Source organism: Dasypus novemcinctus, chromosome X, assembly GCF_030445035.2.
Source record: "Dasypus novemcinctus isolate mDasNov1 chromosome X, mDasNov1.1.hap2, whole genome shotgun sequence".
Lineage (NCBI taxonomy): Eukaryota > Metazoa > Chordata > Mammalia > Cingulata > Dasypodidae > Dasypus > Dasypus novemcinctus.
Window position 1 is genome coordinate 156,104,129 of NC_080704.1, and position 19,836 is coordinate 156,123,964.

At 40.0% G+C, this 19,836-nt stretch overlaps 1 long non-coding RNA gene across 1 annotated transcript; it reads right to left on the bottom strand.

The window, feature by feature from the left end:
* Window positions 1–823: 823 nt before the first annotated feature.
* On the bottom strand, window positions 824–19,417 carry LOC131277200 (uncharacterized). Its single transcript, XR_009184367.2, has 3 exons — window positions 19,226–19,417; window positions 1,986–2,351; window positions 824–1,138 (listed from the first exon to the last, which is right to left on the bottom strand). It is a non-coding gene; the product is annotated as an uncharacterized lncRNA (long non-coding RNA).
* Window positions 19,418–19,836: the final 419 nt, after the last annotated feature.

Genomic DNA, 19,836 nt, shown 5'->3' on the forward strand with positions numbered 1-19,836 from the left:
ACCAAATCAAAGATCTTACTTGCAAAAGAGGTAATATACATGGGACTGGGAAATAGGACTTCAGCATTACTTTGGGGAGCAGGCCATCCATCACTTTATAAAACTGGCCTTACTGTATTTCCCTTTACCATGAAATAGCTGCCTCGGTGGAACAGTGCAAGGACCTTTGAAGACTCAGGGTTCTAGCTTAATACCAATAACTTCAGGGACTGTAGAATTATCTCTGTCCCAGGATCCAATATGTGATGCTATTTCTCCCATAGTCGGGATACATACCACCAGTAATCAAAGGGTGCCAATGAGAATGCATTCTCTCATTATAACCTGTAATAATTCAGTAGCAAGAATTCTGCTTCCCATCCCCATGACTTTACACTGCTGTAGTAGAGGGCTTATATTCAAAAAGAGACAAGCTTTCAACAGGGAATAACAAGAATGATTAAATGAACAGGCAACAAAAGAAGGTTACTATACTGGGTGAAGTGACTGATCTGAATATGAAAAGAAAATTTGGTTTCTAGTACACAAGGTGCTAAAAATCATAGGTCTGAAAAGTCTAGAGTACTTCGTAGTATTCCTATGTATTGTAATTAAAGTCAATGGAAATTTTCAATACTCCATAGAGGCATGGGATATAATAGCTCAGGTAAGAGTTGTTGAGTTCTCACACCAGGCACAGACCATAGACAAAAGCTATATGGAATGCATAGTGAAATATGGCAGTTATAAACTATAGCTACCACATGTGATGAAGTACAGTAACCAAGTGGTAATAATATTTAGCCTGAAATAATATTCACCTCAGAAAGGAAAACAAGCAAACAAACAACAAAGTATACATTCAAGGAAAACATTAGGACAAGAGCCCAGATTTTACGGGCAGACAATCATAAAATTAAAAAGCTCCACTGCTTTTCCTTAGCTTCTGGAAGGCCATTCCATTGACTGCCATTTTAGGAAGCTTCAACAATAAATTATTCCATTGTAGACAACAACAAACTTGTCCTTCTGTCTCACTGGTGTTTGTGATAACACAGTTATTTGTTTTTCATGTCATTATGTTCGTTGAGAAGGTGGTGGGTATCTATTTTGTTTAGTACCTTCTCAAAGGTCCTGAATTAAGACTTGTCTTTTAAATCTGAAAATAAAGAGACATTTCATTAATCAAAAGATATCCAAACACCTATGGTTTGGGAGGTACTCTGGGGATTACAAAAGGAAGTTGACATATAGTTGGGAATATAAAATACATCCTCATGGCAATATATATACAATCCAGGAATATCAAGAATGTGAACTGAAGGCCCAAGCTCCCCTAAGCATATGGTGACCCTGGACAAAATGTCAAATTGTTTAGAAACACACAATACCATATTAAATACCTGTGAAGACAGCATCAACTAAGATTTAGGGCCAGGGTTTGAGATATGAAAGCCAGAGGCCTCTTCTCCCCTGCCCAACCATCCTCTGCAGGGTAATAATGCTTAGCAGAAAGTTAAAGATTTCCTCTTTACATGTACCTTGCAGCTTCCTTGATAGTAAATTCAACAAATTGCTTCTTGACTTCTGGAGGGCCTTGCACTTCTTCAAGCAAAGTGAAAATTCTTTTAAACTCTGAAAACATTTTTTTAAAAACTTGGGTACTTCTAAAATATGAAGAGGAAATAGAATTCAATCTTAGTGTATCCATTTCCTCACCAACAGTTTTTTTGTGGCTAGAAAAATGAAACTATATTACATATACTTTGTGTTTTAAACAATTAAATCAAGAAACTTACACATAGCTTAAGGAAAATATCATGAAAACTGACCAAATAAAAAAGAAGAAAAAGAGTATATAGGGAAATTTTTATCAAAGTAAAAAGGAGATATCTTCAGTTATGTGAAAATCCAATTTTACCAAAAATGCATCTCAAGGAGTTGTCAATCATTAAATTGGAATGAAGGCCTATCCTTTTATTGATAGATGTTCTTTTAATACTTACTTTGTCCAAACTTTCGAACTTCCTTCATTAATTGGTATTTTATATCATCATTGATTTTCTTTGCCATTGCAGGACTTAAAGGCAATGCATTTGGCATGGATTGTGTAGAAGACATTGCTACTTTTGTGTCATACAGAGACACTGCGGTTTATGGCTCCTCCTGAATATGCATTATTACCAATTTTGTAATTCACTCCATATTTCTTGAAAAATGTTACATCATTAGAAAAAGAATCCAGTTTTTTGGTTGGAATACCATCTCCTGCCATGATAATAGGTTCTGGAGGAACATATTTTGACAAAAAGCCTTCAGTTGGTGTTTGACCACTTTCATCTTCTCCCGGGCATCCTGAATGATAACATCATCTGGAAAGCAAGTAAAGAGGTTGAGCTATGAGGTCAGTGTATTTCATCTCCCTCACAGGTACTTCCCCAGGCTCACCAGTTTTTAAGAAAGGGTTTCATAAAAAAGATGATGTACTAGGTAGAAATCTCAGACCCTTAAAGTTGAGCTCAGAAATAACAGTAAAATGAAACTAGCTTCTTTTCTTATTGACGGTATGAATAAATCTGGAAAACAGGAAGTAAGACAGCATAACTAAAAATCAAGAATTTACAGATCCTTGCTACTCATGATTTATGCTGTTGTATTGCCCCTTACAAGTGACAATGCTCCAAATCACATGATGTCATGTGAGTTACTTTTTACCCCAAGTCTAACACCACTACGTCTCTTATTCAACATCCTCTGTGCCACACACCCTACAAGGAAAAATGATCAGCATTGAAGGAAAGAGAAAGAAACTTTCCTTATCCTTATGGACCTCACATACTCTTCAGGAATTCAAAGTGCAAAGTTCACCTTAAGCAAAAAAATAATTACATTTTGAGTTCATGGTAGGAAAGAAGCAGAAAGTGGATTGGTTAGGAGAAGGAACTTCAATATACAATGAGTATAGATATGACTTTTCTGAATAGGAGTCCTCTGAGAAGTGTCCTGGAAGAGAAAACTCAACCACGTGACAATCCAAGGAAGTGTTCCAGGCCGAAGTAAGGACAAGTCCAGAACCCATGATGAGTAAGGAGTCTGGAACTAAAGAGTAAAGACTGAGAACACAGAAAGAAAGGAAGAGACTGACTGCAGACATTTTAGGAGAGGATGGTAGGATATGGTATGCAGCACCTTGTAGACAATAGTCAACAAGGAGTTCTGATTCTGTTCTGAGTATAGATGAACATTCAAGGAGATTTTCAAGACCATCATGGTCTAATCCAAATTACATGTTGTTATGATCACTGTGGTTCCAGGGTTAAAGAAAATGACTTAGATGGCAGCTAAATGGGAAACAGGGAAATTAGCTAAAGAGGTTTTGTAGTAGTTGAGTGAGAGATCATAGCAGCATTGTCATGAGAAACATAGAGAACTAGTGGGTTTTAAGGATTTATATCAGACATCAACTTGCTTGGACATACGAATGCCCTGCATGTGTGCAAATAATAAAAGAATTCCAGGTGATACTCAGGTTTACCAAGGAAACACTGAGTAAATGTTAGAACCAGGTGTCTGTAGGAAGTAGGCATGCAACTGCTCACAAGAGCAGATTGTCCCAGGGATGAGACTCCCTGGAACCAAAGGATTACTACCAAGCACCAACTAGCAATGCAACTAGAGAAAGACCTTTGCCCAAAAGGGGGAAAAGGTAAAGACAAAGGAGTTTATATGGCTAAGAGACTTCAAAGTGAGTTGGCAGGTCATTCCAGTGGTTACGCTTGTGCACGTCTCAACAGGATCTCATTGACTTCCAAATTAGACACTACCCCAAATAGGGGGGCTCCTGAGAGCTCTGGAGACACTCAGGCACTATGGTCTGGGCAGGTAGCTCATGAGTTGGTCCCTTGCCATTGGGCCCACTTTGGGGTTTATATTCCCCATTGTGACAGAATTGGACTCAGTTGTGTTATCCCTACACATGGTTCTTCTGGTCCTTCTATTTGAACCTATAGTTGGTGCTGGAGTGGGTATGTGTACTTTCAAGAGACTTGAATCTTTGAGCTGTCCATGTGCCAGCTGTGCCCTGAGCCTCAACGGAGTTGCAACACCTACTCTCCCGTTCATTAGACTCTCCCAGGACAACTAACAAGGAGGTGGTGATGGACAACCACCATACCAAGGAACTGGGAGAGTCTACAACTGCAAGGAAGAGAGTCCCATCCATTGGCCATATGGTACTGAAGCCCCCTGTCAACTATACATGGAGTGGGCATCACCATCCCAGAATCCTCAGGATTAGGGAATGAACTATGGACTAGAGTGGACTTACTGGTATTCTACTATAGATTTATTGTGATTCTAGCAATGGAAGAACTTAGATCATTGATGTGGAGACAATGACCACTGGAGGTTCTGAGGTCAAGGAGAGGGAAAACAGGTGTCATATGGGGGCATTTTTGGAACCTGAATGACATTGCAATGACAGATGTAAGCCATAATATATCTTGCCATAACTTAAAGAATTGTGCAGGAGACAATATAAACTACAATGTAAACTATAACCCATGCTTAGTGGCAATGCTCCAAAATGTGCTCATCAATTTTAACAAATGTACTATGCTAATGAAGGATGTTGTTAATGCAGGCAAATGTAGGAAGGGTAAGGAGTAGGGCATATGGGAATCCCCTTTATTTTTTTATGTAACATTTATGTTATCTAAGTATCTTTTAAAAGATTAAAAAGTGTATTATTCTAGTGAAGCAGATGTGACTCAAGTGATTGTGATCCCATCTACCACATGGGAGGCCCCAGGTTCAATTCCCAGGGCTTCCTGGTGAAGGCAAGCTGCCTCATGCTGCCACAGTCAGTTGAGAGCAGACAGCAAGAGCAAATAACAAGGAGGCAGGATTAAAAATAAAGTAAAATTTAAAAAAATATATATATATATTGGTCTAACATTTGTCTTTGGGGATCAGTAATACTTAGAGTTGGAGAGAAAAGGAAACATCAGAAAATGGAAATGAAAAGGAGTCACCATAAGTGGGGAAGAAATCCCAGACAGTATATCATAGGGGAACCCAAGAAGGTTTCTATGGAGGAGAGAGTGAGCAACTCTGTCATACACTGCTGTAAGTTAATTGAAACTGGGGTAGACAGTTTGACCTTAACCAAGACCATTTCAGAAAGTGGAGGACGTAGATACCAGACTGCCCTTGGCTAGAGTATGAATGAGAGATGAAGACAGGCAGAGAGTAAGTGTAGACCGATCATGTTGGTGAGAGCATCCTCTCCTGTAGTCTTGGCAACCTGCTTTACCCATCTAACTCTTGCAGCCATTCCAAATGGTTACAATTCATTAGAATCCGTCATTACTACTTGCAAACAGGCTTGTATTTCTCCATTCCCCCAAAGACATAAATACCATCTGTCATTGAATTGGAAGAGCCCCAAGGACAGGGTTCCCTGTGTCCTTTTTTTTTTTAACATCAGGGCCATTTTCTTCCTTCTCTCCAGTAATATAGGACGTTTGCTTCCTCCAGGATGTCTCACTTTGCTTACAGGCCCTTTTACAAACTTTTCTGCTTCCTTCTTCAAATTACGCTGAAAAATATTTTTGAAAACCATTTTCCATTAATGGCAAAATCCAACAATTGCAAAATCAGAAGCATTCTTCTTAAGCAAATGCATACATGGATTTGCAGAATCAATTTAAGTTTTATTCAGGGGCGAAGAATTTATCATCACCCAAGATGCATCTCTTTTCAGGAAACGCAATTAAATTTCAATCTAGTCCAAGTAAAATTAAAAGTAGGTAAAATACAAATTATTGTCAAAGGAAACGAAAGAGATCAATGATTAAAAATATTTATTGGAAAATGTGGTATATACATACAATGGAATACTACTCGGCTGCAAGAACAAATACACTACAAACACACGTGATAACATGGATGAATCTTGAGAACCTTATGTTGAGTGAAGCAACCCAGGCATTGAAGGACAAATACTACATGACCTCAATGATATGAAATAAGCAAGCTGCCTCAGAGAGCTAGAGACTGGAAGATAGGCTTACAGAAAATCGGGAGGTGGAGGAAGGACGTGAGCTAACGTCTGCAAGGGTGGAATCTATGATGAGCTGGTGGTAAGTATGAGCACAAAGAAGAGATAAAATGGGGGCAAGGGGTTGCCTTTGGGTGGGGCTTTGCGGGTTTGAGGGGGACTGGGGAAAGGCAGATGGGTAATATTGCCAAAAAATTGGGGGGAGGGAGGGGCAACATATGAACATAGGAGAGTGTCAGGTGTTGGTTGAGAGTAAAATGATGAGAAAACCGTATCAAAATATAATTAGGAGGGTTACTTGTTTAGGATGCTCGGAGGGGATGGTCTGACGCGGGACAGACTCCTGGGGAATGTCTGAATGCTCATTTTGCCAGGGTGGGTTGTACCATTGGGTAGTGACCCAAGTAGTGAGAGTGGGGGTGGACCCACATCCTGGGGAGGACTAATGCCATCAAATAGAGGGAACTGTATCTCTTGAGAGAAAGGGTGGCTCCCAGGGCATTAGGGCAGTTGAGCAAGTCAGGCCCTGAACACTGTTGCAAGCATCTCTGGACATAGCTCCTCGGGAAATGGAGATTGGCTGTCGCTGTGGGCCCCAAAGGGAGGGGAAAATGGATGTTGAATGGATGGAACCAAGGTAAATGTGGAGGCAAGAGAGGAGTTCCACGAGAGTACACAAGGATGGATATAAAACATGTAATATTACACCAAAAACATATAGGGGACAACAGACTAATAATGTAAACCATAATGTAAAACATAGGATAACTAAAAATTTAGAAAACTGTATATCCTAAAGTATGGACCACAATATAAGCACAGATGTCACCTTGTTTGAAAGCTATTGTCTTGGAGTCTGTACATCAGTTTCAGTAAATATGATATGAACAAGTTAAAAGATTATCGCTGTGGAAGGGAAAAGGTTTTATGGTGGATGTGTGGGAGTACTGTATATATGAATTACTGTGATCTAAGGCTCTTGTGAAGAGAAGCTCAATAATTAGGAAAAAAGAAAAGAAAAAGATAGGATGTACAATTTTTCCAAATCAATACGTATTCTATATCTAACCTTTAAACTCATTGCTATAATCCATTTTACTAGTAAGGGAATCTGACATTATATTGGGCTTCGCCTTTCAGGAAGTTTTGGATCACAAAGTGGTTCAACAATGGCAGTGGAGGAATACTGGTATGGGATGTTATTGACAGGCGATATATGGTTGACAGGGAGTTATACAGGGCATATGTCCAGGGTGCATGGTAATGTTTGGATATACTCATAGAGGAAACAATTAAAAACAACAGCTGGGGCAGGGTACTGGGTTACTGGCTGGGGGAAGGGGGGGAGGTTCTGCCGTGGTCTCTAGGGGAGCAGCGGCAGTCCCCCAGGTGCAACGGTAAGGACCAGGAAGGAATGAGGGTCCAATAGTGAGCCCCTGATACTAATGACTATGCTTGTGAGCCTATACGCCTGAAATAAGAACAAGGCCTAGAGCAACACTGTGCCTAGGAGTTTCCTCCTGACAGCCTTCATGTTACTCAAATGTGGCCAGTCTCAAAGCCAAACTCAGCATGTAAATGCAATGCCTTCCCCCCAGCGTGGAACATGACACCCGGGGATGAGCCACCCTGGTACCGAGGGATCACTACCAAGTACCAGCTGATGATGCAACTAGAAAATGACCTTGAATTAAAGGTTCAACGTGGACCAGCAGAATATCCCTGTCTACATATAATAACAGGAGTTAAAAATGCTGTTTGACCTAAATTAAGGGGGAAATGGAAAGGACAAATGAGTTTATATGGCTGTGAGTCTCTAAAAAAGAGTCTGGAGGTTGTCAGAAGAATTGCCCTTATGCACACCTGAGCAGAGTCTCAGTGACAGATAAAGTAGATACAACCCCAGGTATTGGTCCTTTTGAGGGCTAAAGAGACCCACAGGTTCTATGGTCATGGCAGATGGGGTTCACTGCCATGTCAGTTGGCCCTTCTTTGGAGCTGGTGTTTCTGTGTGATGGAGCTGGATTCAGATGGGATCTCTTTTCACAAGCCTTTTATACTACTTTACTGGAATTGTAGTTGGTGCTGGGGCTTAAGATATATCTAGGGGATTTGAATCTCTGGACTGACAATATGCTAGCCAGGCCCTGACCTCAACAGACTTCAGCTCCTACACTCTGATTTATTGAACTTACTCCACTCAGCTAACATGGAGTTGAAGAATGTCAACCACCACACCATGGAGCCTAGAGTGCCTACAACTGAAAGCAGGAGGATTGCATCCAATATCCATGTGGAATCTAAACCCCCTCTTGACATAGATGTGGAATGGACACAACCAATCCAAGGTCCACAGGAAGGAGGAATACAGTAAGGATCAGAGTGGACTTAATGATATTCTATTCATGAACTATTGTGGTTAATAATCGAGAAAATGTGGCGTTGATGTGGAAAAAGCGGCCATGGTGGCTGCTGGGTGCAGGGAAGGGGAGGAAGAGAAGAGATGTGGAGGCATTCTCGGGACTTGGAGTTGTCCTGGGTGGTGCCCCAGGGACAACTGCCAGAAGTTGTATGTCCTCCCATGGCCCACTGGATGGAACGTGGGAAAGTGTGGGCTATGGTGTGGAACACGGAACATGGGGTGCAGCAATGCCCGCAAATGTACTCACCAGACGCAATGGATGTGACATGATGATGGGGGAGAGTGTTATTGGGGGGGGGGGGAGTGGTGGGGTGGGGGTGGTGGGGGCAAATGGGGACCTCATATTTTTTTTAATGTAATATCTTTTTTAAAAATGAATAAGTTGAGTAGAATTTGAAAAAAAAATTATTGGGGAATGAGTGACTTTCTTCAACCAAAATTGCATAAACATGTGATTACCTCTTTTAGAAGTATAAGTCATTCTATCAATCTTTTTTTGTCTTTGTTTTTTTAATGTTACATTCTAAAAATATGATGTGCCCACATACCCCTAGCCCCCTCACAACACTCCTCCCCCCATAACAACAACCTCCTCCATCATCATGAGCCATTCATTGCACTTGGTGAATACATCCCTGAGCACCGCTGCACCTCATGGTCAATGCTCCACACCATAGCCCACACTCTCCCACAGTGCACCCAGTGGGCCATGGGAGGACATACAATGTCCAGTAACTGTCCCTGCAGCACCACCAAGGACAACTCCAACCCCCGAAAATGCCTCCACATCACTTCTCTTCCTCCCACTCCCTACCCCAGCAGCCACCATGGCCACATTCTCCACACCAATGCCACATTTTCTTCGATTATTAATCACAGTAGTTCACGAATAGAATATTAGTAAGTCCACTCTAATCTATACTCTATTCCTCCATCCTGTGGACCTTAGAATTGTTGTGTCCACTCCACATCTATATCTCCACATCTATATCAAGAGGGGGCTTAGATTCCACATGGATGCTGGATGCAATTCTCCTGCTTTCAGTTGTAGGCACTCTTGGCTCCCTGGTGTGGTGGTTGACCTTCTTCAACTCCATGTTAGCTGAGTGGGGTAAGTCCAATAAACCAGGGTGTAGGAGTTGCAATTCTGTTGAGCCTCAGGGCCTGGCTATCACATGGTCAGTCCAGAGATTCAGGTCCCCTGAGTTTACATTAAACCCCAGCACCAACTACAGTTCCAGTAAAAGTAACAGGAGAGACTTGTGAACAAAGACCACATCTGAGTCCAGTTCCATCACACAGAAAAACAAACTCCAAAATAGGGCCAACTCACATGACACTGAACTCCATCTCCCATGACCATAGAACCTGTGCGTCTCTGTAGCCCTCAGAAGAACCAACACCTGGGGTTGGATCTACTTTATCTGTCTCTGGAACTCTGCTGAGGTATGCATAAGGGCAACCCCTCTGATAACCTCCTGGCTCTTTTTGGAGACTCATAGCCATATAAACTCATTTGTCCTTTCCATTTCCCTCTTTAGTTCAGGTCAAAAAGCATTTTAAACTCCTGGTATTATATGCAGACTGAGATATTCTGCTGGTCCGAGCTGACCCTTTTATTCAAGGTCATTTTCTAGTTACATCATCAGCTGGTACTTGATAGTAAAGCCCTCGCTGCCAGGGAGGCTCATCCCCGGGGGTCATGTCCCATGCTGGGGGGAAGGCAACACATTTACATGCTGAGTTTGGCTTCAAGACTGGCCACATTTGAGCAACACGGAGGCTCTCAGGAGGTAACTTAAGTCACCCTTCAGCTCTAGGCCTTGTTCTTATTTCAGGTGCGCAGGCTTACAAGCATAGTCATTAGTATCAAGGGTTCATTGTTGGGCCTTCCTTCTTTTTTGGTCTTTGCCATTGCACTTGCGGGATTGTTGCTGTTCCTTTAGGGACTGTGATAGAGCTCCCCTGGATAGGAACTCAGCACTCCCTCAGTTGTTGTTTTTAATTGTAAGCACTATGAAAATATCCAAACATTTTTATATACCCTGGATATATGCCCTGGAGAACTCCCTGCCAACTATGTGTCCCCTGTCAATAACATCCCACACCAGTATTCCTACCCTGCCATTGTTGAATGTCTCTTTGATCCAAAACTTCTTCAAAAATGAAGCCCAATATATTGCCAGGTTCCATTAATAGTAAAATGGAATATAGTGATGAGTTTAAAGGTTAGATATAAAATACATATTAATTTAGAAAAATTAAAGTAAAAATAAATTGGGGTATCAAAAAATTTTAAATGCAAAAGCTTTGTTTTTGATGGTATGCCTTCCATCACTGCAGTAAGGGTTGCCTGTATGCAAATTGGCAAGGCAACTTCTTCCCTCTTTTCCTCAGTGTCTACGTCCTTTCTTTATTTTTTCCTAATTAGTAAGCTTATCTTCACAAATGTTTTAGATCACAGTAATTCACATAGACAATATACAGTACTCCCACATATCCAAAATAAAACCCTTTTCCCTTCCACAGCAATGATCTTTTTACATATTCATACTGTATTTACTGAAACTGATGTGCAGATATTAAGACAATAGCTTTTAAACAAGGTAACATTTGTGTTTACATTGTGGTTTATATTTAAGACTATACAATTTTCGTTTTTCTTTTTCAGTATATCTTTGGCTATTTGGGGCCTCTTTCCTTTCCAAATAAATTTCATAGCTAGTTTTTCTAGTTTCTTAAAGAATGATGTGTTGATTTTTATTGGGATTGCATAGAATGTGTAGATCAGTTTTGGTAGGATAGACATCGTAATAATATTTGGTCTTCCTATCCATGAACAGGGAATATTCTTCCATTTATGTAGGTCTTCTTTGATTTCCTTGAACAGAGTTGTGTAGTTCTCTGTGTATAAGTTTTTTACATCTTTAGTTAAATTTATTCCTAGGTATTTGATTTTTTTATTGACTATTATAAATGGTATTTGTTTCTTGATTTCCTCCTGAGCTTGCTCATTATTGGGGTACAGAAATGCTACTGATTTTTGCACATTGATTTTATAACCTACAACTTTACTAAACTCATTTATGAGTTCTAGAAGCTTTGTTATAGACCTCTCAGGGTTTTCTATGTATAGGATCATGTCATCTGCAAATAATGAAATTTTGACTTCTTCGTTCCAATTTGAATGTCTTTTATATCTGGTTCTTGCCTCAGTGCTTGAACAAGTACTTCTAAGACAATGTTAAATAGAAGAGGTGATAGTGGGCATCCTTGTCTTGTTCCTGATCTTAGAGGGAAAGATTTTAGGATTTCACCATTGTAAATGATGTTGGCTGTGGGTTTTTCATATATACTTTTTATCATGTTCAGAAAATGTCCATGTATCCCAATCTTATGCAGTGTTTTTATCAAGAAAGTGTGCTGTATTTTGTCAAATGCTTTTTCTGCATCTATAGATATAATCATGTGATTTTTTCCCTTCAATCTGTTTATATGGTGTATTACATTGATTGATTTTCTTATGTTGAGCCATCCTTGCACACCCGGAATGAATTCCACTTGGTCATGGTGTATAAATTGTTTAATGTGTTGTTGAATATGGTTAGCAAGTGTTTTGTTGAGGATTTTTGCATCTAGGTTCATTAGAGTAATTGGTCTGTAATTTTCCTTTCTTGTGGTGTCTTTGTTTGGCTTTAGTACTAGGGTAATGTTGGCATCATAGAATGAGTTAGGTAATGTTCCTTCTGTTTCAATTTTTTGGAAGAGTTTCAGCAAGATTCGCGTTATTTCTTGGAATGTTTTGTAGAATTCACCTGTGAAGCCATCTGTCCCTAGGCTCTTCTTAGTTGGGAGATTTTTAATGACTGATTCTATCTCTTTACTTGTGATTGGTTTGTTGAGATCATCAATTTCCTCTTTCATCAATATAGACTGCTTATGTGTTTCTAGGAAATTTGTCCATTTCCTCTGAATTGGCATTTTTTTTGGAATATAGTTTTTCGAAGTATCCCCTTATGATAGTCTTTATTTCTGTGGGGTCAGTGGTGATATCTCCTTTCTCATTTCTTATTTTGCGTATTTGCATCTTGTCTCTTTTTTTCTTTGTTAGTCTAGCTAAGGGTTTGTCAATTTTATTGATCTTCTCAAAGAACCAGGTCTTGGTTTAGTTTATCTCTTCAAGTACTTTCTTATTTTCTATTTCATTTAGTTCTGCTCTTATCTTTGTTCTTTCTTTCTTTCTTCTTCCTGTGGGGTTACTTTGTTGTTTTTTTACTAATTCCCCCAAATGTGCACTTAGTTCTTCAATTTTTGCTCTTTCTTCTTTTTTGATGTATGAATTTATGGCTATAAATTTCCCTCTCAGTAATGCTTTCACTGCATCCCATAAATTTTGGTATGTTTTGTTATCATTTTCATTAGTTTCAAGGTACTTATTAATTTCTTTTGAGATTTTCTCTTTGACCCACTGTTTTTCTAAGAGTGTGCTGTTTAACTTCCATATCTTGGTGTGAAATCTGGGCCTCTGGCCCTTGCAGATTTCCAGCTTCACTCCACTGTGGTCAGAGATATTATTTTGTATGATTTTGATCTTTCTGAATTCATTGAGCCTTTCCTTGTGGCCTAGCAAATGCAGTTGAGAACGATCCATGTACACTTGAGAAAAATGTATATCCTCCTATATTCAGGTGTAATGATCTGTATATGTCTATTAGGTCCTACTCCTCTAATATACTGTTCAAAGTTTTTGTTTCTTTATTGATTCTCTTTTGAGATGTTCTGTCCAAAGTTGACAGTGGTATGTTAAATTCCTCCACTATAATTGTAGAGGCATCTATTCCTTCACTTAGTTTTTCCAGTGTTTTCATCATGTATTTGGAAGAGCCCTTTTAAGGAGCATAAATAATTATGATTGTTTGTTCTTCTTGAAAGATTATCCCTTTCACTAATATGTAGTATCCATCTTTGTCTCTCACAATTGTTTCACATTGAAAGTCTCTTTTGTCTGATATTAATATAGCTACTCCTGCCTTTTTTAGGTTATTGTTTGCTTGTAAGATTCTCTTTCAGCCATTCACTTTCAATCTCCTTGAATCCCTGGGTCTAAGATGTGTTTCTTGTAGACAGCATATAGATGGGTCATATTTCCTTATCCAATCTTCCAGTCTGAATCTTTTGACAGGTGAGTTTAATCCATTGACATTCAGTGTTATTACTTTCAAGGAATTATTCATATTAGCCATATTTTCTTTGGACTTGTGTTTGTCTTATTACATTTGCTTTTTTCCTTCTCCTTTTGTCTTTTTTGTTGCTCTTACACTTTTCTCCAACTCTGCCTCTCCTGTTTTTTTTCTTCCTGCAGAACTCCCTTTAGTATTTCTTGAAGGGCAGGGTTCTTGTTGGTATACTCCTTTAATTTTTGTTTATCTGTGAATATTCTGAACTCTCCATCATTTTTGAATGCTAGCTTAGCTGGGTAGAGTATTCTTGGTTGGAATTTTTCTTCTTTTAGTACCTTGACTATGTCATACCACTGCCTCCTTGCCTCCATGGTTTCAGATGGGAAATCAGCACTTAATCTTATGGAGCCTCCCTTGTATGTGATGGTTTTCTTTTCTCTTGCTGCTTTTAGAATTTTCTCTTTGTCTTGAGCATTGGATAATTTGACAAGTATATGTCTTGGGGTGGGCCTGTTGTGATTTATGGTGTTTGGGGTATGTTGTGCTTCCTGGCCATGCACATCCATCTCTCTCAGTAGATTTGGGAAATTTTCAGCCATTATTTCCTCCAACACCCATTCTGTCCCCTTTCCCTTCTCTTCTCCTTCTGGGAAGCCTATAATATGTATGTTTGTGCATTTTGCATTGTCATTCAGGTTCCTAAGTCCCAGCTGGATTTTTTCTATCTTTTTATCGATCAGTTCTACTATCTGTTTGATTTCAGATATACTGTCTTCCATGTCACTAATTCTCTCCTCTGCCTCTTCTAATCTGCTGCTATTTGCTGAGAGTGTATTTTTGATTTCTTGAACTGTGGTGCTCATCACCATCATATCTGTTATCTTTTTGTGTATGTCTGCAATTTCCTATCCAAGTATTTTCTTTGTATTGTTAATGTCTTCCTTTACTTCATTAAGTTGGTCTCTAATATATGTTTTGAGATCTTTAATTAGTTGTCTGATGTTCTGCTCCTCTTCCTGGTTTTTAGTTTGTTCATTGGATTCAGCCATGTTTTCCTGATTATTGGTTTGGTTTATAGTTTTTTGTTGCTGTCTGGTCATCATTTTATCTTGATGGGTTTAATCAGTTCCTTAGCTTCTTTTCTAGTCTTGGGGATTAATTAGTTGTTGTTTGTGCGTAAGTGTTATGTCTTCTCTTTGTCACTTTTTTCTTCTTATTCTATTTTCTTGTTGCTGGCTAAGTTCACTTTGAAGGAAAATATTAGGGCCAGGGAAAGCAAAATGAGTAAGAAAAGAAAATGTATAAAGTAGTATTGGTAATAAATGTTAACAGAGCAACAATGTGAGATCTAGGAGAATGGATATTAGACTCATGTAAGTTGTGTAGAGTTACAGCAGTAAGTAGAGACAGTCAACTGAATATGGGAAGGAATATAGTATGAATTAAAAGACCAGTGTTTTCATGAGAGAGGGAAAGAAAAAAGAAAGACATTAATATCAAGTGTGGATAAAAGACAGAAAACAGGACAAAGGTATTAGAAATAAAAGTCAGACAATTTGGGGGCCAGAAAAAGGGAGGTAAAATGTAAGAGAAACAGTAGATGATGGAGGATAGAAAGATGTAGGGGATAGGGGATAGTGTAGGTGGCCAAAATCAATACACACAGAAAAGAGGAAATGTAGGATGAGGAAACACAGCGCATGTGAATGCTCCCTGCAGCATGTATTATATAAAGAAAGTAAAATAAAAAGAAGAAAAAGAGAGAAAATGAAAAAAAGAGAAGAGAAAGAGGGGGGCAAAGAAAAAGAGGGGGGAACAAGCACGAAAAAGAAAAAGAGAAAACAAATAAATAAAAGAAAAATGAACTTAGGGGATAAAATGGGAGAAGAGACCAGGAGACAATGCAATATTAGCAACCACGACAAAACAAAACAAAACAAACAAAACAAAAAAAAGCACCAACGTTTCAAGCTAGGAATTCTCTTTGCAGTTAAATAATACACTTAGGTATCTGACCTTCCCCCTTTCTCCCTTCCTCACTTCTCTCTCTCCCAGGGCAGCCGGAAACCTGCCTGAGAGGTCCAATAGGAGATTCAAGTAGGTCCTTGTTGAACCAACTCAACACAGAAGTCTATGCCTCTTTGTTTCCAGTGTGAGAGCACCTACACCTCACCAGAAACCCCAAATATGCTATTGGAAGCTTGGATAGTACCTCCTACAGTCTCTCCCCCTTAAATGTGCTGGGAAGGTCTAATTGATTTTGTAACTCCACCTTCTCCCAAACCAAGTTTCCCATCCCAGGATGTTTAGGTAAATTGGGCTTTCTTAGCAGATTCACCTCTCCTTTCTTCCCAGACTTTCCCCAAGTCAGCTGGTATACTCCTCCAAGCTCAAGGAGAAAAAAAAAAGAAGAAAAACATGGAGGGCTAGGGTAATCAAGGACCTCAGGCAGACCTCAGGGCACAGTGGATTCAGGAATGGGAAGTCCATGATATTGCAGACTCAAGGTGTGTGAGTCTCTGGAGCATGGGCCACCAGGGTTTAGGGGACACAGACCTGAGAACCATGCATCTGGTTAACATGGGGACTGGGAAGACCTCAGCCCAACAAAGATTTCAGAGATCACTGCGGCCAGGCCGCCAGCCCTAGGGGGAGGGGTTCCACCTACACCTTCTGACCTCCATGTCAGAAACCCAAAATTCCACCTCTCACAAGAATCTCTTCTGTCACTGTCTCACCAAATTGACATCCAGTCACCTCCTGCCCTGCAAGCTCCCGAAACAGCCCGCTCAGGGTTTGGGAACATCCCACAGAACAAAGATCCCAGGGATCCCCGTGACTGGGCCGCCAGCCCTAGGGGGAGGGGCTCCACCAACAATTTCTGACCTCCATGTCAGAAACCCAAAATTCCACCTCTTGCAAGAATCTCCTTCATCACTGTCTCTCGAAATCGACATCCAGACACCTCCCACCACCCTGCAAGCCCCCAAAACACCCCACTCAGGGCTTGGGAACTCCCCAGCACAGCAAAGCCTTCAGGAATTGCCACAGCTGGGCTGCTGGCTCCAGGGGGAAGGATCCCGCCCACAACCTCGACCTCCATGAAAGAGACCCAAAATTCTACCTCTTACAAGAATCTCTTCTGTTACTGTCCCACCAAATCGACGTCCAGACACCTCCTGCACTACAAGCACATGAAACAGCCCAGTCCAGCAGGACTCCAACCCTACTCAGGCGCTTCTTTGCAGGAGAGTTTATCAGGTGTACTCACTCAGATGCCATCTTGCCCCCACCTCAGTCAATCTTTTTTTGGAGAAAAAGTCCCTTAATATCTCCTTTTGGGCATTAAAGTCATCATTAGCAAATATTGATTAACAAATTACAGAATGCTACATATAGATGGTGATGGCAAGATAGATAAATCCACCCACTCAGTATTTAATGAAAGTTCAAGAATGTCTACCATGGAGTCAGGTATGGGGAATGTGGTGTAGGTTTTCAAAGTTGGTGGTAGAAAAGATGAGATCAAGTGTGGTATAGGATATACCACTAGCTTAAAGCTGTTATTGTCCAAGGACAAACCCAGGATATGCTTCCCATTATTTGAATAAAATTGTGAAAAACTACCTTTCTGAACATTTTAAAATTCTGATTGATGAAGAGTACAAAATGAAGACATTTTTTTCATTGAGCATTACTATGTACCAGTTATGGCTCCAAATGGTATACATGTATTAACTCATTAGATTTTCTGCAAACTTATAGGTTATGAGAGATTTTCTAGCCCATTTCTTACAAATGAGGAAACCAAGGCCACAGAGAACTTAAAAAAATAATAATTAACTGAGGACTGGGTGAGGGATGATACAGTTAGTCTCACTGAGTTATGGAAGATATTATTGCATGGTTTCTACCTTAATACCACTGTTCTTCTCCACAAGTGCACATATAATCACATTTGTCTTCACAGTTGAATGGCCAATACCAGTAATTCACTCACGCATACCCACTCACGTACCATACAACACACATGAAGATTGTCCATAGGAGAAATCAAATGAGGCAACAGTTCACCACACTTCACATGAAAGGGAACACTTAGTCATGGAATAAATAGAGGGCTACCAACGTGCATAACAGAAACAGGTAAAGTAGACTGATTTCAGTATTAAAGGAATTAGGGGGCAGGAGGATAGAAAACAGACATGTTGGAATATAAAATTGGGCATCTGCTGGGAAAAAATGTTTGGTGGTTCTTCCAAAAGTTAAACAGAGAATATCCAAATGACCTAGCAATCCCACTTCTAGGGATATATGCAAAAAAATTGAAAGCAGAGATTCAAACTGATATTTGAACATCAATGCTCAAAGCAACATTATTCCTAATAAACAAAGGTGGAAGCAACACAGGTGCCCATCAATAGATAAATGGAAAAAAGTATGAAATACACGTATGGTGGAAAACTGCTTTAGCCTTAAAAAGGAATGAGGTATTTTTAAAAGTTTTTTTTTGTTTCTTTGTTTCACTTTTTTTATTTTTATGCCCCTCCTCCCACAGATGGTTCTCTCGTCTGTCTGTCTACTCATTGTTTGCTTGCCTTCTCCAGGAGGCACCAGGAACCAAATCCAGGACCTCCTACATGGGAGGTAAGTGCCCAAAGGTCTGAGCCACATCCACTCCCCATAGGCTGCGGCATCTGCTCATTTAGGCCTCTGCTCCTTGCAGCGGGTATGCTGTCTACCTGTTTGCTGAGGTGCAGGGTCTAGCTAGTTGAGTCGGGTGCAGCATCTAGCTCATTGCAGCGGGTGCAGGTGTCTGTTCGTCTCCTTTAGAAGGCACCAGACTCACACCTGGGACCTCCCATGTGGTAGGTCGACACCCAGATGGTTGAGTCACATCTGCTTCCTAGGAATGAGGTTTTGATACATGTGACAACAGGAATGAAACATGATATCATCTTGAGGGAAGTAAGTCAGACAGAAATGGACAAATGCTGTATGTCTTCATTTATATGAAGTAACTAGAATACTCATATTCATATAGTCAGAAAATGGATTTCAATTTACTAGGGGCCAAGGGGAGAGGTGATGGGGAGTCAAAGAGTGATGGGTGTAGAATTTCAGCTTGGGGTAATGGATAAGTTTGGCTAATGGAAGTTTGTGATGGAAGCACAACTTTGTGAATGTAATTAATACCAATTAATTGTATGCAGGAAGTGGTTAAGAAGGGAAATTTTCTGTTGTATATGTTACCACAATAAAAAATTAATAGGGATGTTTTTAGCTACCGTAAACCTTCAGTTTGCTTATTTGTTCTTTGGAAATAAATTTAGGTCCATTTCTTTATAAAAATGGAAAACTACCAGCATCTAGTAGGTACTCAAAAAATGAAAGCTATTATATCTGTTCAAACAACACACTCCCATGTCAGTAGCCTCCCTCTTTGCATTCACCACACAGCTACAGGTTCATTCTTTATCTTTTCAATAAACAAAAGAAGAAACTCCAGTTTGTATTCTTCTCTCAAGAAGAAAATATAGAAAAATGTCATAATTTGATCAGAAATAAAAGCAGTTTTCCTACCTTCTTACTTTGTTTCTCTCGAATTCCAGAAGTGTGAAAACGTTTTGGTAGATCAGTCTTTAGAGGCTGAGAAGCCAGCATCTTCAATATTCATGATAGTTACCTATTTGTGGGACTATGACACTATGACGGGAAATTGGTAGATGACCAGAAAAGAAACTAGTACTATGTGGCTGAAGTGTAGGATCGTTTTGTGAGGTCAGGATCATACACTGTTGTAGCAACATGTATCTAGGCACCAAAGAGAGTTTAGAATCCTCACCTAGCATCATCTTGCTTTAGAATGTAAGATCATTTCCCCTCAACTCAGCCTGTCTTAAGTCCACAGTTCTTCCTGCCTACAGGAGCAAATAACTACCCTGAAAAACAGGTTGGAGGATGGGCTGACCTCTTCTAAAACATCACCTCAAATCACAAAACCATCACTGCTCCTTATTTGGAAGCACTCGGGTTCCATGGAGGTCCCCTGTCACCCAGAGAACCTTAGGGTGTGGGCTTTAAATTCTTTCATCATTTAAATAAATCTATAGGCTCTTTTCCTTAAAAAGTCCCCTCACACTCGAAACATGGTGCACATATTTAGGTGGTGAGACAGGATATAAGTGGACAGT